The sequence below is a fragment of the Bombina bombina genome, chromosome 6 (assembly GCF_027579735.1).
Source record: "Bombina bombina isolate aBomBom1 chromosome 6, aBomBom1.pri, whole genome shotgun sequence".
Taxonomy (NCBI): domain Eukaryota; kingdom Metazoa; phylum Chordata; class Amphibia; order Anura; family Bombinatoridae; genus Bombina; species Bombina bombina.
The window spans coordinates 854,145,128-854,171,226 of NC_069504.1; the positions used below are offsets into that span (position 1 = coordinate 854,145,128).

The window sequence follows — 26,099 nt, forward strand, 5'->3', positions numbered from 1 at the left end:
TTTATTATAGTAGCGGTGAGGTCTCGGTCGGCAGATTAGGGGTTAATAATTGTAGGTAGGTGGAGGCGACGTTGGGGGGCAGCAGATTAGGGGTTAATAAATATAATATATAGAGGTCGGCGGTGTTTAGGGGCAGCAGATTAGGGGTACATAGGGATAACGTAGGTTGCAGCGGTGTAACGGAGCGGCAGATTAGGGGTTAAAAAAAATATGCAGGTGTCAGCGATAGTGGGGGCGGCAGATTAGGGGTTAATAAGTGTAAGGTTAGGGGTGTTTAGACTCGGGGTTCATGTTAGGGTGTTAGGTGCAGACTTAGGAGGTGTTAGGTTTTTTTTCAGCTCAAAATGCCCCATTGTTTCCTATGGGGAATCGTGCACGAGCACGTTTTTGAAGCTGGCCGCGTCATAAGCACCGCTGGTATTTAGAGTTGCAGTGGCGGTAAATATGCTATACGCTCCCTTTTGGAGCCTAACGCAGCCCTTCTGTGAACTCTAAATACCAGCGGTATTTAAAAGGTGCGGGAGAAAAAAAGCATGCGTAGCTAACGCACCCCTTTGGCCGCAGAACTCTAAATCTAGCCGATAGTTTCTTTAAACAATTCTTAATTTCTGCTATACTGGGAGTTGTTCTCAATTTCCATTTCTTGAAGATTAGGTATCTGGCAGCTAATATAGTCGTATTAATAATTTTAGTATTAACTTTCTTATTCCCTATATTACACAACAGGAAAACTATGGTTATTGGCGAAAAAAACAGGTAGGGGGTATCCAGTATTTTTTTCAGCCAGAATTGAATTTTAAGCCAGAAGTTCCTAATTTTTGGACAGGCCCATAACATATGCAGAAGATCTGCCAAGGGAAAAGAACATTTTGGACATACAGTAAAACTAGTATTTCCACACTTAAGTCCCTTATCTGGGGTAAAATAAGACATATAAAGTAATTTCAGATGAGATTCCCTCCATGAGGAAGAGGAGAGTTACGCGAGCAGTCTCTTGAATTGAAGAATAAGGTAATTGAGGGTCCAAAATTTTGCTTTTAAAAGTGTAGCCCAATTAATCTGAATCTTTTCAAGGTTATTCATACCGCCGACAGACATCAAGGTGGAGTAGCCAGGAGTGACTGACGTATGTCCAGTTTTGGCTAGGGCAAGCCAATTTCCAATGCTCCCCAAGGACCAATTCTAGCCAAAATCATTCGTGAGGCAAATAAATTTTTATGTGGAAGATTAAATTCCATTCTAAGAGAATCAAATGACTTGGCACATCTTCTATCAAAATCTAATATCTGATAAATATAGCTGAGACCTGCTAATTTCCATTCTGAGTAAATTGTTGTATGTAATCCTGCTTGGAACTGGGGATTGCCCATAAATGGAATAAACCTTGAGACATGGCGTTCTAGAGCCAGTGTGTTACAGATCTTTTTCCACGCAAGAATTGGATTATATATAGATTTAATTTTCTTTATTTCCGGAGGGATCAGATTCATATCACAGTGTATAAGTGCCGCCGAATAAAAAGGGTGCATTATACTTTTTTCAAGATCATTATTTGTGACATAGTTCTGAAGAAATAACCAGTCAATGACTATACGTGCTAAAAATACTTGGTTATAGGCCCTAAGATCCGGGAGGGCTAAGCCAGCATGTTTCAGAGGGAACGAAAGTTTAGAAAGCGATATCCTAGGCTTCTATTTTGCCAGATAAATGATCTCAAGATGGAGTTGACATGGTCAATATCCTTCCGTTTTAAAAACAACTGAGTATTTTGTAGTATGTACAACATTTTGGGGAGGATGATCATCTTATAAGCAGCTATAAGCCCAGATAGAGAGAGAGGTAGATTCTGCCAATTTTTAAGGGTATCTTTGATTTTATTTAAGATTGGAGTGATGTTAAGTGAGTACCAAGTATCAGGACTAGTAGAAATGTTAATACCCAAATAACGAAAAGAGTCCTGAACTATAGAAAAAGGGATATTTACCAGAGAACCCTCTGTCTGCTTAATCCAGAGTAATTTGGATTTTGTGTTATTGACCTTGTACCCTGAGAAAGATCCAAACTGTTGTATAATTGACATAAGCTTGGGTATATTTATACATGTGTTAGCGATGTATATAAGAACATCATCCGCATAGAGGGCAATCTTCAACTCTTTCTTGCCTATTCTTACTCCATCAAGTTGCTTCCATACTGATATGGCGAGTGGTTCAATGGAGATATCGAAAAGGAGCGGAGAGAGAGGGCACCCCTGCCTAGTGCCCGCTGCAATTTTATATCCTGTGACATATACCCATTTACCAACATTCTCGTAGAGGCCTTTTGATAAAGATTACTAATGAATTTAATGAAATTTCCTTTTAAAACCCAAATTGATCCAGAGTAAATAAAAGATGATCATAGTGAACTGAATCAAAGGCTTTTTCGGCATCTATAGATATTATTGCCATGTCAGGAGAACCCTCTCTTCCATCCCCCCTGTGAACCCCCGCTGTTTTAAATATTCTATAGTGAGGAGAAGTTCCCGTATTTTAGCAGCGGAGTTTCTATTCTGCAGAAAACCAGCTTGGAGTCTCTGCGCTAATATAGACATTAATAACTTGTAGTCTGTATTGAGCAGGGCAAATAGGCCTATAAGACTCCTTCTTTGTTGGGTCTTTCCCTTGTTTTAATATCAGGGTAGTATAAGAAGCGGCAAAATTAGCTGTTCATTCCCTTCTCTGTACATATAGTTAAATAGCAGGGTTAAGTATGGTGTTATAGAGGGATATATAATTTATAAAATTCATTGGGGAGTGTGTCAGGGCCTGGTGCTTTGCTCTGAGGTAGTTTTTGTATTGCTTTACAGACTTCCATTTCAGTTATAGGAGCGTAAAGATCTTCCATTACATCTAACTCTAATGAAGGAAAGGAGATTTTAGACCAGAATTCCTCACGCTCCTGTATATTAGAGGTTCTAAGGGAATATAAGGCAGTATAATAATCAGAGAAGACATGTAGGAGTTCTTCAGGTGTTTTAAGGGATTGGCCCTCATCATGTATATAATCTATCAACTGAGAACCTTTCTCCCATTTAAGAAGTTTTGCTAATAATTTTCCAGTCTTGTTTCCATAGCGGTATAATTTTGCTTGGACCCGGATATCCTTTTGTGTTGCTTTATAAAGTAAGAATGAGTCTCTGTCTCCTAATGCAGAGATGTACTTAGCCCAGTTCTGTGCTGTTTTTTTCAATAAGATAGCAATTATATGTGTTTGAGACTGCTCGCAGTAACTCCCCCTCCCTCTGTTTGAGTTTTTTAGTCCTCTGCACAGAGTAAGCTAATATTTCCCCCCCTTAGGACTGCTTTAGCAGTTTCCCAGAATAATGCAGGGCGGAACGGTGTGTTCATCATTAAAATGAGCAAATTCCTTAAATTTAGCTTCCAACCAATTTTTGAATTTAAAATCTGTAGCAAGGAATGTGGGAAATACAAACCTATTATTTGTAGATGTTGAATCAGAGGGCTGGATATCGAGACAGATAGGGGCATGGTCCGAGATAGCGATGGGTAGTATTTGAGCATGAACTTTTGATTTACATAGCCTTTCATCCAGTAAGAATAGATCTATCCTTGAGAGTGATTTATGTGCTTTTGATAAACAAGTGTAATCACGACCCTCAGGATTTTGTGATCTCCATACATTGTGAACTTTCAAATTTCTAAATATCCTGGAAAAAAGTTTTGACTCTAGTTTATCTCTTTTAGTTTTTTTTAGGGATGGGATCCTGTCTAAGTCTGTCTAAGGGATATTGCGGGCCATATTAAAGTCACCACCCATAATTAAGTAGCCTTCTGCATATGTCATGAGCCTAGCCTGTAATGTTTCCCAAAAGGTCAAGTTGAAAACATTAGGGGCGTATATGTTACATAACATGTACAAATTATTAGCAACTTTAATTTTTAGCAAAATGAATCTCCCCTCTTGATCTGAATCTACCTGTAGTATCTCATATTTTACGCTTTTGCCAATGAGAATAGCCACCCCCCCTTCCTCTTAATACTAGAAGAGAAAAGACTTCTTTAACCCAGGAGGATTTAAGTTTGAGAACCACATCAGCTTTCAGGTGAGTTTCTTGTAGGAAGGCGATAGAAGTATTAATTTTTCTTAAATATGAAAATATTGTTTTCCTTTTAATAGGAGACGTCAGGCCTCCTATATTCCAGGAAGTGAATTTAGTCTACTCGTCATAGAAATTTTTTATGGGAGGGGAGGGAGAGAAGAAAAAAAAAAATTAAAAAAGAATATTTCAGAGAGGCTGTACCACCTAAGCCCTCTGATACCCCTAATTCAAGGAACTCATCATAAGAGTTAACTTTAAAACCAGAAAATCAAGTGTAGCTTTAGTGTCAGCTATATCCATAATTAGTTTGAAGTGAGTTTCTCAGCATAGAAGCTTCCTGCTTCTGTGGCTGTATCAAAAAAAATATATATTATTGTCTAAGAGCACTTTAAGTCTGGCAGGGTACAATATGGTTTGCTCGAATTCCCTGTTGGATGAATTTTGTACATATTGGGGCTATTTCCCTTCTTTTCATGGTTGTTTCTAGTGAATAATCCTGAAATAGGAGAATTTTGGCTTCCCCCAAGAAAATAGGTTGGTGTTTACGAAAATATTGGAAAAATGTATCTTTATCTTGATAATTCAGAAATTTGGCAATGATTGGTCTGGGCCTCTGATTAGCTTTAATTAGGGAAGTTGGTCCTATTCTGTGTACTCTTTCTATGGCTGTTTTAGGGAGAACATCAGGGATATTAAAAGCTGAGGCAAGGTTACTATAAGAAATTTATTTAGGTCCTCATATTGTTTCTCTTCAGGGACCCCTATTATTCTAAGGTTGTTCCTTTGTGCGCGATTCTCTAGCTCTTCGATTTTATTCTGCAATTTAAGAAGAGTAGTAGTTGAAGCCTCAAGCTTAGCATTCTGACATATAGTAGTGTCTTCGAGATCAGATATTCTTTGCTCTGCTTCCGTGAGCCTGTCTGAAAATTGTTTGATTTCTGTTACTAGGTGTGCGATATCTGATTTGATCTCGTTTTTTAGAGTTTCAAATTTTGGTGAGAGAGCTTCAGATATATTCAAAACCAGAGATTGAATATCAATGGATTCCATTGGAATCTGGGAATTGCCAGAGGGTATCTGAGCCACAGCAGGGGGGTCAAGAGCTCTCTTGTTTCGCTTGTCTCTCTGTCTAGCCGCCATAACAGAGGGTGACGTTTTGGAGTGCGAGTGCAAAAATCTATCCATAAACTCGTGAGGTTACAAAGTGAATTGAGTGCCAAAACAAGTGATTCGAGTGATGGTGATAGAGAAGAAGGGGAAAAGGGGAGAAAAAAGAAGAAAAAAAAAGGAAAAAAAGAGGGAGAGGAGGTGGTTAAGTGTCCTAGTAGATGTAAAGTGAGTTAGGGAGAGGGAATTTCAACCTCTCATAAATAGAGTGAGAGAGGAAAAGAGTGATTTGCGATGTGTGAGATGTGAGGGAAAATAAAGGGAAAAAAGAAGGGGAAAAAAATGTGATTAGGTGTGAGCTACCAAGGTGTCAAAGCGATCCAGGGTGAGTGAATTTAAGGAGAACAGTTTATGGAGGCAGATAGCGAAAAGCGTATTTAAAAATAAGAAAACCCCTACTGGGGTAACAGTAACCCCTGAGCAAGTCAGCCCTGGGGGGCAGGCTCTGAGATCAGAGCCTTGACGCAAGTTACCGTGTAAGATACTGGACTTGAAAGTGTAGGAGCTCAATGCTCAATTTCTCTGGAGCAGTTAAGCATGTAAAGGCACCGAAACAGGTGTTACAAATATATATGTGTAAAAGATATCTCGTTTTGAGCAGTTTGAAGAACACCTAAGTGAGACTGCAGCTATGTAAGGACTTAAGAGTATAACAAGAGACTTTTAAAAGAGAACAGAAAAAAGAACATAAGAAAAAACAAGCGTATTTAGCTAAAGTTAAACGTAGTTGGCTGGAGTACAAACTTTAAGGATCTTAGTGAGGCAAGTAACTGAGCCTTATCTAAAGAAGGAGATTAGTGTTCATATTATAGTATTCCAAGAGAACAGCAATTAGATAAAATAGTAACTTTAACAAATCCTCTAAGGTAACAATCGAAATACACATCACATTGTGAGATTATATCCTAAATGCTATGCTCTTAAATTTACCCCTTGTCCCTACTTACCCTATACCTCTAAAAAAAAAAAAAATTGAATTAAGGGTGGACATGCAGAGATATTTTAAACAGTTAACATTGCTAATGTAAACAAAAATAAGTAGTATTACTAAGAATACAGTTTTTACATTGTTAATAAGGTAAGCAATCAGAATGTTGTTCAGAATATACAGTAAACTATGATGTTCTGGCCAAATATTATGATTAGCAGGGTCTACTTGTACCCTTTCCCCTTCCCCTCCTTTCCCTTTTCTATCTTTTTAACCCCTTCCTTCAGTTATGGCAGCTTAATAGCGCGCTGCATTTGTTAGTGAAGATATCCAACACTGTTTAAGCCTGGAGAGGGTTCCAAAGTGCGGTCTCTGTCAAACTTAACTACTTAACAAGCGGATGGGATATCGTTCCATATAGTCAAATGAGTGTTAGTGAGAGGGGAAAGGAAGGGAATAAAGATTCAATACAGTACCATATGGAGTCCCGTAGTGTGGTGAAAGGGAGCAGAAGAATCCTGTACAATAGGAGCGCACCCCTTGAGCAGTCTCAGCCAAAGAGGAAACTGAGGCCAGAGCTGGAGTCAGCGTCACAATAAACCAGCACCACCGGTCACCCAGATGGTCAGGAGGATAACAGCCGGAGCTGGGACAGCAGCTGGGAGACTGACAGCGGTCCACTCCCCTCGCGCAGCACTGGTGGGAGGGGAGGTTGAGGCAGGCAAGGGAGGACAACCAGCGCCGCCCGAGGCCATTAGCAGTTTTCATCCGTGAATAGTCCCAGTGTAGGAGTGTCGGCAAGAGTTATGAGGCCAGTCCGTAGCTTGAATTCTGTTCCGCCACCCTCACACAGCACCGGTGGGAGGGAGCGGGGAACCTGTTGGTATTGCGTCTCACAGCCTCTTTCCTTCTTCCAGGTCTTCCCTGCAGCACCGACACAGGACACCACAGGCATTCAAGCCGTGGGGACGCCCAAGACAAAGAGGACACAGCCTCGCATCGGGAAACGACTGCCAGGGATCCACGAAGCCCACTGCAGCCGACCAACAGATGCCTCCAGTCCGAGCCACAAATGCAGGGTCGGTAAGTACCCTCCCAGGGTCACAGGGTCGGCACGAAAGCGGCAATGAGTCCCTCCCTCACACAGCAACCGTATGTGGGGGGAGAGACAGCCAGGCCTGCCTTATCTCTGTAGATAGCGGGAAGATTTTGATGTAAAAGTCGGCTTTGTTTTTTAGATATGATACACCTTTGATAGATGGAAACCAGTCCTTTAAAGTTGCTGCGTCTCGCAGCTCAGTGCTATGTTGTGGCACTACATGGAGTTCCAGGACCGATGGAGTATAGGTAACCCAAGCCGCCCTGGGTCTGAGGGTTTAGGCGCGAGACAGCTCGCCAATAGCTTGGGGAGAGAAGAAACAGAGCAGGTGTTTCAGGTGACCACACACCTATGCTCCACCTCCGGAACTTCCAGGGGATGTCAGAGCATGACATTTTAAGCAACTTTCTAATTTACTCCTATTATCAAATTTTCTTCATTCTCTTGGTATCTTAATTTGAAATGAAAGAATGTACCTGGGTTGTCCTTGGTGATTGGTGGATAAATTAATCCACCAATAAAAAAGTGCTGTCCAGAATCTGAACCAAAAAAAACCTTAGATGCCTTCTTTTTCAAATAAAGTTAGCAAGAGAACAAAGAAAAATTGATAATAGGAGTAAAATTAGAAAGTTGCTTAAAATTACATGCTCTACCTGAATCACGAAAGAAAAAATGTGGGTTCAGTGTCCCTTTAAAGTAATATTTTATTGCAGAAGTGTATTAAAAAAAATTTCATTAATAAACCTTTTGAATTTAAGAAATAGAATATAACTAAAATACTTTATTTACATATCATTTACATGTGTTTTGTTTTGCAAAATATCACGCAATAATGTTTTTTTGTTTTTGTTACCATCCACTTGGAATACCAGATTGAGTGCATATTCTTAGTGAGGAACTGAGCACAAGACAATGCACTCTGTGCTATGCTGTGTAGCCCTTAATGTTTACCTTAGTGCATCAGGGTAAAAAATAATGAAAGGGCAAGGGCTGCAGTTCCACTTGACAATGCTCCCAAGTACCCCTAGGGCAGTGATAGATAACCTTGGCACCTCAGATATTTGGAACTACATTTCCCATGATGCTTAGGCACTCTAGTTGAGCATCATGGGAAATGTAGTTCTGAAATATCTGGGGAGCCATCACTGCCCTTAGGGTACCACAGGTTGAGAAACAAAGCTATAGATTACAATTACAGCTGGCAAATCTATTTCCTACATTAATTTATTTAATTGCAGATTATAGGAGGAAAACAATAAAAAATTACAATATTGAAAAGGGAAACCTTCATCACACTTTGAGAAATAACATGAGCTAATATAATGCAGTTACTTCATTTAGTTCCCCATTTTATTAGAACTTAGTGCATTTAGACCTATTATCTGCATATGAGCTCCCTCTAGTGTTACATGGGCAAACTGCAATATACAACATTATTGATCCACTGACACAGAAAACAATTATATTGAGTTCTGTGCAGGTGTAGACAGGAGCTAATAAAAATAGCAGTGAAACATAATAACAGTTCATGGTTAAAAAAAAACAAAAAAACTTACAGATACATATGACAGCCTCATAAAAACTAAATGCAAGAGAAGGCAGAAAGGCCTTGTTTCCCATTTTAGGGGTGAGGTTGAAAAGTTCCTAGGGCTGTATAGACCCACAACTGTTTGCATAGAAGGACCATGAAAGCCCTTGGGTAGTGGTTTTGTTTTACTGCTACAAACATCACTGATGCATTTCAGATTTGAATAGCAGCATTTTTGTAATATACATGAATTAGAAAAAAAATGCTTCTATAAAAGCTATAGCTGTTTCAAAAGTGTATTTAAGTATGCACCGTGCACCAGCATTTTAAGCATAGCACTTGATCAGAGTCTAAGATGCTTGTACCATCTGGTAATGACTCAATTTGTTAATTGCTGACATAATACAAGCCCCATTAGTGCTCTGAGAGGGTGCAGCATTTAAAATGCTGGTGCACTGAGAATATCTAGCTATGCTTCACATGCACGTGCAGAGAAAAATGTTAACACTACAACAGTGATAAATTTTACTAGAAGCATTTTTGCCAGTGCATATATATTGCAAATATGTTTCTATTCAAGTATGTAATTTATCTATGTGCATTTATATTTTGACTGGAATATCCCTTTAAGAAGCAATGATCGTTAGACCCACTGATCCTTAACTCATCCGCCACCTCTGAGGCCGCAAATGTGCAGGGGGAGGCATTGCACAAACATTTCACATGAAATGCTTGTGCAAAGATAAATGCCGACAGCATATGCTGTCGGCATTTATTGATGTTGGGCGGACACTTGATAAATCGGCCCCATAATCTCCAAATCCTTTATTTTTTAAATAGACAGTAAAGTAAATGATTCTAATAGAAACACACAGTTTTAAGCAATTTTAAAATGTACTTTTTTTTAATCAAATTTGCTTTGTTCCATTGACATTCTTTGTTGAAGAGTAAAGCTAGGTAGACTGATAGGAACTCAGGAGCGTGCACGTGTCTTTAGCAGTCTATGGCAACGGTGTTTGTAGTATGTATAACACTGCAATAAACAATGTTGCCAACACTGCTACCAGGCGGGTAAAGACACACGCTTGCTTCCGAATTCACATAGGATTACTATTTAACAAAGGATACCAAAAGAACTAAGAGGAATAGATAACAAAAGTAAATTGAATGTTGTCTAAAATGTCATACTTTATCCTGTCAATTTAATCTAAATCTAAGTATAATCTAATATTGTTGGGGGGTCAGAGGTTTTATGGTGCTTCACATATCCCAGTGTCTGGGGCACTGTTAGGGAATTAGTATTTATTGGCTCACCCCCTTTTTATGGAGAAAGTGACATTAAATTGTTCAATTTTAAAGGGGCAGTAAACACTTTGTAATTATAAAACATTACTGTTGTCTTGTTATAGAATAACATATCAGCCAAGTCTAAACATTTAAAAAACAAAACACAAATAAACACTTTGTTTGGAGGAACCAATCTGTGCTTGAGACTGCAGACAACAAGGCTAGTCACAGCCATTAAAGGAATATAAAACCCAATAATTTTCTTTCATTATTTAGATAGAGCATACATTTTTAAACAACTTTCCAATTTACTTCTACTTTGTTTCATTCTCTTGGTATCCTTTGTTGAGGAGAAGCCAATGCACTACTGGGGGTTAGCTGAATACATCAGTAAGCAATGACAAGACGCCTATTTGTGCAGCCTCCAATCAACAGCTAGGTCCCAGCTTCTTAGCCTACCTAGGTATGCTTTTCTACAAAGGATACCAAGAGAACTAAGCAAAATTTGATAATAGAAGAAAATAGGAAAGTTTTTTAAAATTGCATTCTGTCTCCTGAATCAATGAAGCAAACATGTGGGGTTTCATGTCATTTAAGTTAGTATACATTGAATTACCTTTGTAGCCTGTTATCTGTTAAATCCAATCTAGAAAATGGTAAGTAGCAGGGTGATCACGGGAAAGTCAGTAGGGTCATTTACACAGATCTGAGAATTAGAAATCCAGATTTTCAGAAAATTACATGAAAAGTGGGCAAAATAAATAATGAAAGGGAAATTGCAAAACTTCTTTTGTAGACATAACATATTTTTTTATTAAAATCTCAAGGTGTTTACTGTCCGTTTATTGCTTCTGAGGTATACAGATTTCCAGGGAACTTAGGCTTTTATTAAAAAAAATAAAAAAATTGTTCTCCTTGAAAAGAAGTGAGAAATATTGAGGTCCAAATAATATCAATGTTAATAGCCCTTTAAATGCAACAAGTGTACTTTAAACAGGATCCTCACTGGAGCATTAATCATCCACTTGTAATGGCTGGTAATTTAACGTGCGCCTGTAAACTGCAAATTTTCCCTTTAGGGGCGCACATTAAAATAGCGCTCCACTTGTAATCTAGCCTAGTGTTTATTTGTTTGTTTTTAGTTGTTTTGGGGGTTTTTTTTGCTAAAAAAAGTTTTACTCCTATTTGTACGTTGTTTTATAACAATTATATTTGATAGTAATATAATTTTAAAATATTTAATAAATTATTTAATTTACATATATGACAGACATAAATTGTAAACAATAGCTTATTTATATTTAAATATCCCTCTCTGGTCGGATGACTCAGTCTGACGCACCAGAGAGGGATATTTAAATGCTTGGCATTCTTCATGTAACTAGTTGTCATCTTTGATAAAGCTTCAGCGAAATGCGTCAAGGTGGCACGGAGGAATCGGGCAATGCCTGTACCTGAGACACCCAGGTCTGTTATTTTATTTGAACTTTCATAATAAACTTTACGTTTTAACCAGTATTTCACAAGCCGTGGAATGATAATTATTACGCAAATTGGAAACACTTTTCTGTTGATGAATAACATTTCTAGTATCAACAATTGTGTATGGATTTTTTTACATAAAAATTATTAAATAAATATGAGTACAAGACAAGAGTACAATATTATATGTTTGTAATGAAGATTTTACATTTAAAAAAATAAGGGAGAAAGATGTTCTAATAGCAGATAAATAAGGGAGCCTGTGAGACTGTAAAAATGTTTGGGCAAATAAGGGAGATCACTGGAAATAAGGGAGGGTTGGCAAACCCTAGATAACAGTTATGAACTCTGAGCACAGCACATAAGAAATAAATACAAATGTGATCTTAATATTGGTGTTTGCAAATGAGTTAATCACTTCAGTTTAGCTGTAAACTGAAACGTTAGTATGAATTTTGTTTTCACTATATTCTGCTTAATCAAGATTAATGAATACAAATTGTCTCTAACTATATATCTAAATATTAATATGAATATTTGTGTGAATTTAACACAAAAGCGTATTAATATAGAACACAGCCTTGAGAAAAGTTCCCTGTGTGGACCGAAACGTTGACTTAATCCTATGTTGGATATCAAAACCAATAAAGTTATAAACAATGTAATAAATTAAGTCCTGTGAGTGTCTCTTCTTCTTTTGAACTTCTAAATATTAATATATGTATATAGAAAAAAATGAGGCAATATAATATACCAAATACAGTTTATTTAGCCTAAATTAATTCTTACATACCTTGTGAACATTTGTTAGTTATTATTAAAAATGTTTATCTTTGAAAATGATTAAAAACTTCACCTTGTAACGAAGATTAACAATGCTTAATAACAAAATAAGGGAAAATCTTTAAAACCTTTAATCCAGTTGCAAAAGACAATGTCACATGAAAAGATTTAGGGGGCAATTTATCAAGCTCCGTAAGGAGCTTGATGCCCCTTGTTTCCGGAGCGCCTTCTAAAGCCCACTGCTCCATAACTTGTCCGCCTGCTCTGAGGCCGCGGACAGAAATCAACCTGATCGAATACGATCATGTTGATTGATACCCCCTGTTAGCGGCCGATTGGCCGCAAATCTGCAGGGGGCGGCATTGCACCAGAAATTCACAAGAACTGTTGGTGCAATGATAAATGCCAACAGCATACGCTGTCGGCATTTATCGATGTGCAGCGGACATGATAAGCTACATCGTATTATGTCCGCTCGCACTATGTTAAATATACCCCTCAGACTTTTTGTTCATCCTACAAATCTAAAATATTAATTACATTTACAGACGCACAAACATAACGCAAATAAAAATGTAATGAAAGTATTAACTGGCTTCTGTTTTTGTTCCTCCAAATCTATATACATTTGTATTTCTGTTATCTATCATCATTTCAAATGCAATCAATAATGTTTTGATCCCTACAGTAATGCGGTGTATTTATGTCCCCAACAATGAGTGTTTACTAGAAGAAAAGACAAGAGAAGCGCTCAACAGTCATAAAAACACACTGGCATACAGAGGCGTTGTGCTTCCAAATAATGGAGACACTTTTTGTTGTATATTGGCATGTCGCCTGGCTCGACATTCTATGCTTACTCTGTCCTACTGGGCTAGATTATTAAAAGGGTTTATCGCAGCTCTTTGCACCATCGGAATTAGCGCATGTATTACAGGTTGAGAATAGACGTGTTTGCTTGAGCGCATTTAAATTTAACGTGAGTTGAGATAGCGAGACTTCGGAGCTCTGGTTAACTGTTACGCTCGACTAAAAAGTATGCCACAAAAAAAACATCAAAAATTATATTAAAAGTACAGTTACACTCATAGTAGCACAATCTAATAAAAATTATTTTTAAAAAAATTCTAATTAAAAGGGACACTGTAAACAAAATTTTTCTTTCGTGATTCAGATTGAGCATGACATTTTAAGCAAATTTCTAATTTACTCCTATTTTCAATTTTTCTTCGTTCTCTTGCTATCATTATTTGAAAAAGAAGCATCTAAGGTTTTTTTTTGTTTCAGTACTCTGGACTGCACTTTTTTATTGGTGGATGAATTTATCCACCAATCAGCAAGGACAACCCAGGTTGTTCACCAAAATGGGCCGGCATCTAAACTTACATTCTTGCATTTCAAATAAAGATACCAAGAGAATGAAGAAAATTTGATAATAGGAGTAAATTAGAAAGTTGCTTAAATTTCATGCTCAATCTGGAATCACGAAAGAAAAAAATTTTGGTTACAGTGTCCCTTTAAAAGTTATAAGGGCTCAAACATATGAAGGTCTCAGCTGTTAGAATAAAAAGTCATGCAAATAGCTTTAACATAGAGATACATACTATAAATGTCTAAATATGTGTATGTGTGCATATACAGTATATACTTATGTAGTTATGTGTGTATATATGTATATACAGACATATATGCACATATAAACACATAAATACATATGTACAAATTACATATATATATATGTGTAGTGTGTGCATTGGAGCCCCTTTGCAATCAAGTAGCTGAACACATGAAATATCATATTTATGCAATATCATATTACATGTTTCACATTCCAATGTTCTTTAACATAGCAGAATATGTCCTAAATATTTACTAAATATGTATTCCTATATATACATCTGTATATATCTATAAGCTATTTATAATAATCTGTATATATACAGTAGATAGATAGATAGATAGATAGACTAGATAGATATTTTACCCAAAAGCAATCATATATAGAAATGTGTATTTAAGAATAAATAAACGCAGTTGCTTTATTTGATTTGGGTTTTTTGTATGCGTCGGGCTATCTCTGGCACAAAAACCCTTTTACTTTAAACTTGTAATACGCGCACTACCCAACGCGCACAAAAGCTTACTTCTAGCGGAGTTAGCGTGTTTAGCGGAATGATAATAACGATCCATTCGTAATCTAGCGCTTACTGTATTAGCTATGTTTTCCTTTCAGCAGCACAGCAGACAGGACCCTGGGCAGACCCTGCTTGACCTTGTGCTTTGATCTGCATTCCTCCATTGCAAGAAGCATTTTTTATATATGCATCAGTGCACTTTTATATCATATGTATTTAACACACTTTTAAATAACTACAGATTTCTGGGATTTTTAATCTGTTTGCATGCTGCTGGCCTGGAGAGAGTTTGTGGGCTTATGCTTGCTATAGTCACCATTTGTTTGGTGTTATTCTAAACGTGACTGGACTAAATACCAGATGTATGTGGGTACATTTTATGGTCATTTAAGTATACGTAATGTGGCTCTTTATTTTTTCTTTTGCAGAAGTATTAGCATTTGAAACTTGAGGCTTGAGTCCAGAACTGTATTTTCGGAAGAGCCACATGTTTTCCTGTTTTGACAAGTGATTTATTCTTAAAGGGATAGTAAACCCCACATTTTTCTTTTATGAACATACAATTTTAAACAGCTTTCCAATGTAATTCTATTATCACATTTTCTTCATTCTCTTGTTATCCATTGCTGGAGGGACAGCATTGCACTACTGACAGGAAGATGAAAAACATAATTTATGTAAGAACTTACCTGATAAATTCATTTCTTTCATATTAGCAAGAGTCCATGAGCTAGTGACGTATGGGATATACATTCCTACCAGGAGGGGCAAAGTTTCCCAAACCTCAAAATGCCTATAAATACACCCCTCACCACACCCACAATTCAGTTTAACGAATAGCCAAGAAGTGGGGGTGATAAAAAGTGCGAAAGCATATAAAATAAGGAATTGGAATAATTGTGCTTTATACAAAATCATAACCACCACAAAAAAAGGCGGGCCTCATGGACTCTTGCTAATATGAAAGAAATGAATTTATCAGGTAAGTTCTCTTACATAAATTATGTTTTCTTTCATGTAATTAGCAAGAGTCCATGAGCTAGGTGACGTATGGGATAATGACTCACCCAAGATGTGGATCTTTCCACACAAGAGTCACTAGAGAGGGAGGGATAAAATAAAGAGCAGCCAATTCCTGCTGAAAAATAATCCACACCCAAAATAAAGTTTAATGAAAAACATAAGCAGAAGATTCAAACTGAAAACCGCTGCCTGAAGTACTTTTCTACCAAAAACCTAGCTTCAGAAGAAGAAAATACATCATGAATGGTAGAATTTAGTAAAAGTATGCAAAGAGGACCAAGTTGCTGCTTTGCAGATCTGGTCAACCGAAGCTTCATTCCTAAACGCCCAGGAAGTAGATACTGACCTAGTAGAATGAGCTGTAATTCTCTGAGGTCGGAATTTTACCCGACTCAACATAGGCAAGATGAATTAAAGATTTTCAACCAAGATGCCAAAGAAATGGCAGAAGCTTTCTGGCCTTTCCTAGAACCGGAAAAGATAACAAATAGACTAGAAGTCTTACAGAAAGATTCGTAGCTTCAACATAATATTTCAAAGGCTCTAACAACATCCAAAGAATGCAACGATTTCTCCTTAGAATTCTTAGGATTAGGACATAATGAAGGAACCACAATTTCCTCTACTAATGTTGTTGGAATTCACAACTTTAGGTAAAAATTCAAAAGAAGTTCGCAACACCCGCCTTATCCTGATGAAAAATCAGAAAAGGAGGACTCACAAGAAAGAGCAGATAATTCAGAAACTCTTCTAGCAGAAGAGATGGCCAAAAGGAACAAAGACTTTCCAAGAAAGTAATTTAATGTCCAAATGAATGCATAGGTTTCAAACGGAGGAGCTTGAAGAGCTCCCAGAAAACCAAATTCAGACTCCAAGGAGGAGAAATTGACTTATGACAGGTTTTATACGAACCAAAGCTTGTACAAAACAATGAATATCAGGAAGAATAGCAATCTTTCTGTGAAAAAGAACAGAAAGAGCAGAGATTTGTCCTTTCAAAGAATTTGCGGACAAACCCTTATCTAAACCATCCTGAAGAAAACTGTAAAATTCTCGGTATTCTAAAAGAATGCCAAGAAAAAATGATGAGAAAGACACCAAGAAATATAAGTCTTCCAGACTCTATAATATATCTCTCGAGATAACAGATTTACGAGCCTGTAACATAGTATTAAGCACGGAGTCAGAGAAGACCTCTTTGACCAAGAATCAAGCGTTCAATCTCCATACCTTTAAATTTAAGGATTTCAGATCCTGATGGAAAAAAGGGCCTTGTGACAGAAGGTCTGGTCTTAACGGAAGAGTCCACGGTTGGCAAGAGGCCATCCGGACAAGATCCGCATACCAAAACCTGTGAGGCCATGCCGGAGCTACTAGCAGAACAAACGAGCATTCCTTCAGAATCTTGGAGATTACTCTTGGAAGAAGAACTAGAGGCGGAAAGATATAGGCAGGATGATACTTCCAAGGAAGTGATAATGCATCCACTGCCTCCGCCTGAGGATCCCGGGATCTGGACAGGATACCTGGGAAGTTTCTTGTTTAGATGGGACGCCATCAGATCTATTTCTGGAAGTTCCCACATTTGAACAATCTGAAGAAATACCTCTGGGTGAAGAGACCATTCGCCCCGATGCAACGTTTGGCGACTGAGATAATCCGCTTCCCAATTGTCTACACCTGGGATATGAACCGCAGAGATTAGACAGGAGCTGGATTCCGCCCAAACCAAAATTTCGAGATACTTCTTTCATAGCCAGAGGACTGTGAGTCCCTCCTTGATGATTGATGTATGCCACAGTTGTGACATTGTCTGTCTGAAAACAAAATGAACGATTCTCTCCTTCAGAAGAGGCCAAAACTGAAGAGCTCTGAAAATTGCACGGAGTTCCAAAATATTGATCGGTAATCTCACCTCCTGAGATTCCCAAACTCCTTGTGCCGTCAGAGATCCCCACACAGCTCCCCAACCTGTGGACTTGCATCTGTTGAAATTACAGTCCAGGTCGGAAGCACAAAAGAAGCCCCCTGAATTAAACGATGGTGATCTGTCCACCATGTTAGAGAGTGTCGAACAATCGGTTTTAAAGATATTAATTGAGATATCTTCGTGTAATCCTTGCACCATTGCTTCAGCATACAGAGCTGAAGAGGTCGCATGTGAAAACGAGCAAAGGGGATCGCGTCCGATGCAGCAGTCATAAGACCTAGAATTTCCATGCATAAGGCTACCCGAAGGGAATGATTGTGACTGAAGGTTTCGACAAGCTGTAATCAACTTTAGACGTCTCTTGTCTGTTAAAGACAGAGTCATGGACACTGAATCCATCTGGAAACCCAGAAAAGGTTACCCTTGTCTGAGGAATCAAAGAACTTTTTGGTAAATTGATCCTCCAACCATGATCTTGAAGAAACAACACAAGTCGATTCGTATGAGATTCTGCTAAATGTAAAGACTGAGCAAGTACCAAGATATCGTCCAAATAAGAAATACCACAATACCCTGTTCTCTGATTACAGACAGCAGGGCACCGAGAACCTTTGTAAAAATTCTTGGAGCTGTAGCTAGGCCAAACGGCAGAGCCACAAATTGGTAATGCTTGTCCAGAAACGAGAATCTCAGGAACTGATAATGATCTGGATGAATCGGAATATGCAGATATGCATCCTGTAAATCTATCGTGGACATATAATTCCCTTGCTGAACAAAAGGTAAGATAGTCCTTACAGTTACCATCTTGAACGTTGGTATCCTTACATAACGATTCAATATTTTTAGATCCAGAACTGGTCTGAAAGAATTCTCCTTCTTTGGTATAATGAAGAGATTTGAATAAAACCCCATCCCCTGTTCCGGAACTGGAACTGGCATAATTACTCCAGTCAACTCTAGATCTGAAACACATTTCAGAAATGCTTGAGCTTTTACTGGATTTACTGGGACACGGGAAAGAAAAAATCTCTTTGCAGGAGGTCTCAACTTGAAACCAATTCTGTACCCTTCTGAAACAATGCTCTGAATCCAAAGATTGTGAACAGAATTGATCCAAATTTCCTTGAAAAAACGTAACCTGCCCCCTACCAGCTGAGCTGGAATGAGGGCCGCACCTTCATGTGGACTTAGAAGCAGGCTTTGCCTTTCTAGCTGGCTTGGATTTATTCCAGACTGGAGATGGTCTCCAAACTGAAACTGCTCCTGAGGATGAAGGATCAGGCTTTTGTTCTTTGTTGAAACGAAAGGAACGAAAACGATTATTAGCCCTGTTTTTACCTTTAGATTTTTATCCTGTGGGTAAAAAAGTTCCTTTCCCACCAGTAACAGTTGAAATAATGGAATCCAACTGAGAACCAAATAATTTGTTACCCTGGAAAGAAATGGAAAGTAAAGTTGATTTAGAAGCCATATCAGCATTCCAAGTTTTAAGCCATAAAGCTCTTCTAGCTAAAATAGCTAGAGACATAAACCTGACATCAACTCTGATAATATCAAAAATGGCATCACAGATAAAATTATTAGCATGCTGAAGAAGAATAATAATATCATGAGAATCACGATGTGTTACTTGTTGCGCTAAAGTTTCCAACCAAAAAGTTGAAGCTGCAGCAACATCAGCCAAAATATATAGCAGGTCTAAGAAGATTACCTGAACACAGATAAGCTTTTCTTAGAAAGGACTCAATTTTCCTATCTAGAGGATCCTTAAACGAAGTACCATCTGACGTAGGAATAGTAGTACGTTTAGCAAGGGTAGAAATAGCCCCATCAACTTTAGGGATCTTGTCCCAAAATTCTAATCTGTCAGACGGCACAGGATATAATTGCTTAAAACGTTTAGAAGGAGTAAATGAATTACCCAAATTATCCCATTCTTTGGAAATTACTGCAGAAATAGCATTAGGAACAGGAAAAACTTCTGGAATAACCACAGGAGCTTTAAATACCTTATCTTAAACGTTTAGAATTAGTATCAAGAGGACCAGAATCCTCTATTTCTAAAGCAATTAGAACTTCTTTAAGTAAAGAACGAATAAATTCCATTTTAAATAAATATGAAGATTTATCAGCATCAACCTCAGAGACAGAATCCTCTGAACCAGAGGAGTCATCAGAATCAGAAAGATGATGTTCATTTAAAATTCATCTGTAGGGAGAGAAGTTTTAAAAGATTTTTTTATGTTTACTAGAAGGAGAAAAAACAGACATAGCCTTCTTTATGGATTCAGAAACAAAATCTCTTATATTATCAGGAACATTCTGCACCTTAGATGTTGAGGGAACTGCAACAGGCAATGGTACTTTACTAAAGGAAATATTATCTGCTTTAACAAGTTTGTCATGACAATCAATACAAACAACAGCTGGAGAAATAGCTACCAAAAGTTTACAGCAGATACACTTAGCTTTGGTAGATTCAGCACTTGACAGCGATTTTCCTGTAGTAACTTCTGGCTCAGATGCAACGTGAGACATCTTGCAATATGTAAGAGAAAAAACAACATATAAAGCAAAATTGATCAAATTCCTTAAATGACAGTTTCAGGAATGGGAAAGAATGCCAAAGAACAAGCTTCTAGCAACCAGAAGCAATAAAAAATGAGACTTAAATAATGTGGAGACAAAAGTGACGCCATATTTTTTCGCGCCAAGTAAGACGCCCACATTATTTGGCGCCTAAATGCTTTTTTGGCGCCAAAAATGACGCCACATCTCCGGAACGCCGACATTTTTGGCGCGAAATAACGTCAAAGAATGACGCAACTTCCGGCGACACGTATGACGCCGGAAACGGAAATAGAATTTTTGCGCCAAAAAAGTCCGCGCCAAGAATGACGCAATAAAATGAAGCATTTTCAGCCCCCGCGAGCCTAACAGCCCACAGGGAAAAAGTCAAATTTTAAGGTAAGAAAAAATGGTCAAATCAAAATGCATTATCCCAAATATGAAACTGACTGTCTGAAAATAAGGAAAGTTGAACATTCTGAGTCAAGGCAAATAAATGTTTGAATACATATATTTAGAACTTTATAAACAAAGTGCCCAACCATAGCTTGGAGTGTCACAGAAAATAAGACTTACTTACCCCAGGACACTCATCTACATATAGCAGATAGCCAAACCCAGTACTGAAACGAGAATCAGCAGAGGTAATGGTATATATAAGAGTATATCGTCGATCTGAAAAGGGAGGTAAGAGATGAATCTCTACGACCGATAACAGAGAACCTATGAAATAGACCCCTTAGAAGGAGATCACTGCATTCAAATAGGCAATACTCTCCTCACATCCCTCTGACATTCACTGCACGCTGAGAGGAAAAACCGGGCTCCAACTTGCTGCGGAGCGCATATCAACGTAGAATCTAGCACAAACTTACTTCACCACCTCCATCGGGAGGCAAAGTTTGTAAAACTGAATTGTGGGTGTGGTGAGGGGTGTATTTATAGGCATTTTGAGGTTTGGGAAACTTTGCCCTCCTGGTAGGAATGTATATCCCATACGTCACTAGCTCATGGACTCTTGCTAATTACATGAAAGAAATATCTATTTAGCCAATCACAAGAGACAAATGTGTGCAGGAACCAATTAGCAGCAGCTCCCACTAGTGTATGCTATGTGCGTATTCATTTTTTAACAAGGGATACTAAGAGAACGAAGCACATTTAAAAATAGAAGTGAATTTAAAACTTAAAATGACACGCTCTATCCGAATCATGCAAGTTTAATTTTGACTTTTCTATCCCTTTAAAAGAAACTTTTGCTGTGGGACATTTTCCTGATTTAGATTATATATGACAAACACAATGTAGTATGTGTACTTTAAATTGTGAGTTTTTTCATGTTTATATTTTGTGTGTTAGTGCCATATTTTACTATTCAGTCTAGGGTTGGATAGTGTGTTTTAGATCCCTCAGTTTGTTTTTTCTAACGGCAGCAGCTTTTCAGTGCCCTGTGCTACTGCAAATTACAGTTGTCAGAGTGGAACAGGATGTCCCTCCTTATTTTTCTCCCAGTCTGCACTGCCTATTACTTGCACAATATGGACAGGGTGAAGGGAGTCCTCAAAATACAATAAATCTGAGTGCTTCCAAAATGTGTGGTCACTAAAGGGGGCAAGGGGGCATGACCACCCCTGTATATTGTCTGCCTATCGATAACAGTAGGATGTTGTGTGGTGAAACAGCCCTGTTATCTACTGTAAAACACAGTGGGCTAGATTACAAGTGGTGATTACAAGTATCGCTAGAGTGCTAACACAGCTAAATGCAAGCTTTTTACATGGGCGGGATATATCGCGTATTACAAGTTGAAAGTAAATTATTTTCACGTGTACGAAACCAGACTCTTGCGTAATACTGAACTTTGGCTATAGCGACCGTGTTAAGTTGTTTTCCCCAAAGACTTTAACAACACTTATATTTCTACGCTAATCCAACCGCATTTAATCAAGTGTGCTATACCCGTAGTGAGTTATTTTACATTACAATATTCTTCACATAGAAGAAAATCTTTTTATTATTAAATATATATTTCTATATGTATATCTGATTGTTTTTTTATAAAATATATAGCTATACCTATATATATATAAATATATATATAAATATATACGTATATATAATATATATATATAGATATAGATATAGATATAGCTATATAGATATATACAGATACTGTATATATAGGAATATCTATTTAAAAATACAACAAACATATTCCCCTTTGTGAAGAACATTGGCATATACAATGTTAACAGTATTTACACAGTTAAACACATTATAAAATATTAAAAATGCTTTTTCATGTTTTCAGGTATTTGAGTGGAAAGGACTCCAAAGTGTGAGTGTGTATGTATATATATATATATATATAATATAATATATATATATATATATATATATATATATATATGTTTTTGTGGTGCACATTTGTTTTTAATGCTGCAAGGTCTTCAGTCAAGCAAGCCCGACGAGCGTTTACTTTCAACTTGTAATATCGCTGCCAGTTAACGCAGCAGCGAGTTTGCAATATCGCTGCCACGCTAACGTTATAGTGCGGCTATATAAATAGTCTATGGGCATATTTAACAATGTGCGAGCGGACATGATATGAAGTAGCGTATCATGTCCGCTGCACATTGCTGCCCATCGATAAATGCAGACAGCATACGCTGTCGCATTTATCATTTGCACCAGCAGTTCTTGTGAACTGCTGGTGCAATGGCGCCCCCTGCAGATTTGCGGCCAATCGGCCGCTAGCAGGGTGTCAATCAACCCACAAGTAGGCGGACAAGTTATGGAGCAGTGGCCTTTAGACCGCTGCTTTATAACTTCTTGATAACGTCTGTTCCGTAGAGCCATACGGAGCTTGATAAATATGCCCCTTAATATATGCTTCTACTGAGCATACCTGATATACATTAAGACAACTTTAAACCTTTAAAGCACCTACTAAACAATAAAATCTCTCTGCATGCCAAATTCCATTAAGATTGGTGTAGAGTTTTTATTGCTGTAGGTTACTTTGAAAAACACATTTTTTATCCCAAATTAACTATTCAGTAACAATGTAATTATGTGCCAGTGTCTGACTTTACCTAAACATTATTTTGTAGGTATATCATCATTTATAGAATTACCTTTGGTGCACACCCTAATACAACATGGCATAACTATGTTGGAGTATTTGGCTGCAATGTATTGTTTTTGTGAGCTGTCAATCACTGCCATTATTATTTTATAGCATGAAAGCTAAAGGGATAGGAAAGTCAAAATTAAAGGGACAGTATACACTCATTTTCATATAACTGCATGTAATAGACACTACTATAAAGAATAAGATGCACAGATACTGATATAAAAATCCAGTATAAAATGGTTTAAAAATGTACTTAGAAGCTTTCAGTTTAGCTCTGTTGAAAAGGCAGTTGGAAAGCCCACTGCAAGTGGGAAATAAGACACTCCCCCCCTCCCCCTTCTTTTGCATATGAAAAGACCCTTTACACAAACAGGAGCAAGCTGGAGAAGGTAGCTGACGGTATTCAAATAAAACTTTGGGGCTTGGTTAGGAGTCTGAAAATCAGAGCAATGTTATTTAAAAATAAGCAAAATTATACATTTAAAAAAAAAAAAAAAAACTTTATGGGCTTTATAAATAGATCATCTACAAAACATTTTTGCAAAGAAAAAAATAGTGTATAATGGCCCTTTAAACTTGCATGATTCAGTTAAGACACTTTTAAATTCACTTTTAAATAACAAGATAATGAAGCAAATTTGATAATAGACGTACATTGGAAAGTTGTTTAAACCTGTTTGTTCTATCCTAATTATGAAAGAAAATGTTGGGGTTACCTCTCCCTTTAAGTTCTCAAATTATATCAGCCTTTTAAATATCATTGTAGTGTAACACTATTTAAATAAATCTAGTTATTCAGCATCAGCTATCATCATATCAACAATTTACACAAACTTCTAAGAATGATAGTCAACTCTTTCAATTCACTGATATTTCATCTGATCCCTAATTGGAGATTGTGTAATATAGTAACAAAGTAAATGAGGTTGAAAAAAGACTGACGTCTATCAAGTTCAACCAACTGTAAAATTATTAAAATGCATAAAGTAAAAGTATCCAATTAGACAATGTTCTTGTATGTGCCATTTTCTCTATGTTTCCATTGGCATTATTTTTTCTTGATTTGAGTATCTTATAAAAAAAAATGGTTCCCCTTAAAGGGACATTAATGTCAAAATTAAACTTTTGATGGAGCATGTAATCTTAACTTTGCAATTTACTTCTATAATCAAATGTACTTTGTTCTCTTGGTAACCATTGTTGAAGAGTAAAGCTAGGAAGGTTGATAGGCGTTTAGGAGACTGCATGTGTCTTTATTAATCTATGGCAGCAATGTTTGCAACTATGTATAACAGTGCTATAAACATTGTTGCAATAACTACTGCAGATGGATAAAAAAAAAAAAAAACATGTGCATGCTCTTGAGCTCTCCTATTATTAATTATTTAACAAAGGATACCAAGTGAACAAAGCACATTAGTTAATAAAGTAAATTAGAAAGTTTTTTTTAATGGCATGCCCTGTCTGAAGCACAAACATTTACAGAATTGTGGACTTTATACAAATAAATTATAATAATAATTTTGACTTTACTGTCACTTTAAAATATATTTTCATTTATAAGCTCAGTAACATAAAACCGTATTATAAGACTCACTGCCCTGACATGGTGTTGTGAGTAGAAAGTGTTGAGATCTTAGCTTTCTCAAGGGTTGAAAATCGTCCATATGACACTATTTTGAAGTCATCTCTGTTAATGATTTCAAAGTGTATGTCTCTGTATAAAGAAGGATTAGATTTCCGGAATGCACGACATGCATTAAAAAGCTTCACTAGCACAGGTGGCAATGGTTCAAAACCACCCATTTCTGCAAGCCAATCATTATACTCCCATTGCTGGTTGTCCAAGCGATGCAGATATTTGACTGGGAACCCTGACTTCAAGTAGTTCCTCAGTTCTTCTTGGCACTCAATAAGCATTTGGTCAGATGGTGGTAACTGATATTTCCCCTTAAGGAAAGAAATGAAAACTAGGGCCTGGCAGTGAAACATTGGACAGGGAACCACTATCTTGCAGACACTGATAAAGCACATGGTGGGTACCGGGCATGGAAAAGGTGCTTATATAATGGTGGTATGTGACCTTGTCCATTATCAGGCAACAAAAGCTTTTCATCTTCTAGTAACCCTAAATTTGTTGTCTCGGCTTTCAACAGTTGTTTACTTTTGTCAGACTTCTGAAGCCCCATATTTGTTGCCTGTCCTTGCTCAGGCCCATAAGGAGATCCGATTCCTTCCAGACTCTTATTAATACCTTCCAGAAAATTCTGCCCCACCTCAAGCAATAGAAATGGATAATGATATTTATAACCAGTGCAGTATATAAGGGTGTCTGCATTCAACTGGATCCCATTCTCACAAATCAAAGTAGAGTGGCACTTACCACTGGAAGAGCAAAAGCCATATTTTCTAATGGGGCCCAATTAAACGGAGGGCCATATGGTGCTTAAGGTGACCTGCTTTACATGAGGACCAGTTCTATGGCAATGTCCAACCCAGAAGGACCTGCGCCTAAAAGAACTACTGAGGAGGAAAGAAGGCCTCTGGGTAGCGGTAAAAATGGCTGTGTAAAACTTTTCCTAGATGAAAAGGAATCAAAATATTAATGTTGATATTCATAATTGCACGTTAAAAATATCATGCATACAAAATAGCAGTATTTAATCTAGTTAAAAATATCTTAATTAAAGGGATATGCTAATGCAAAAATCACATGATATTAATATGTTTAGAGTTGTGTAATGTTTGCATTACTGACCTTATCTTATTATGGGGTCAATTGCAGTCCTTTAGAAAAATGTATCCTAATAATTTTCTACAGAAAATCTCCATTAAAATCTATGGGGATTTTTGGAGATAAATGAATTGTTACGTTTTCCAAAGACGAATCAACCTTTGTTTATTTTTATTTCTATTGTCAAACTTGCT

General features: G+C 37.3%; 1 pseudogene; it reads right to left on the reverse strand.

Annotated features, from left to right (window-relative positions):
• Nucleotides 1–24,764: 24,764 nt before the first annotated feature.
• Nucleotides 24,765–26,099, reverse strand: part of LOC128664672 (uncharacterized) — a 13,149-nt pseudogene continuing 11,814 nt past the window's right edge.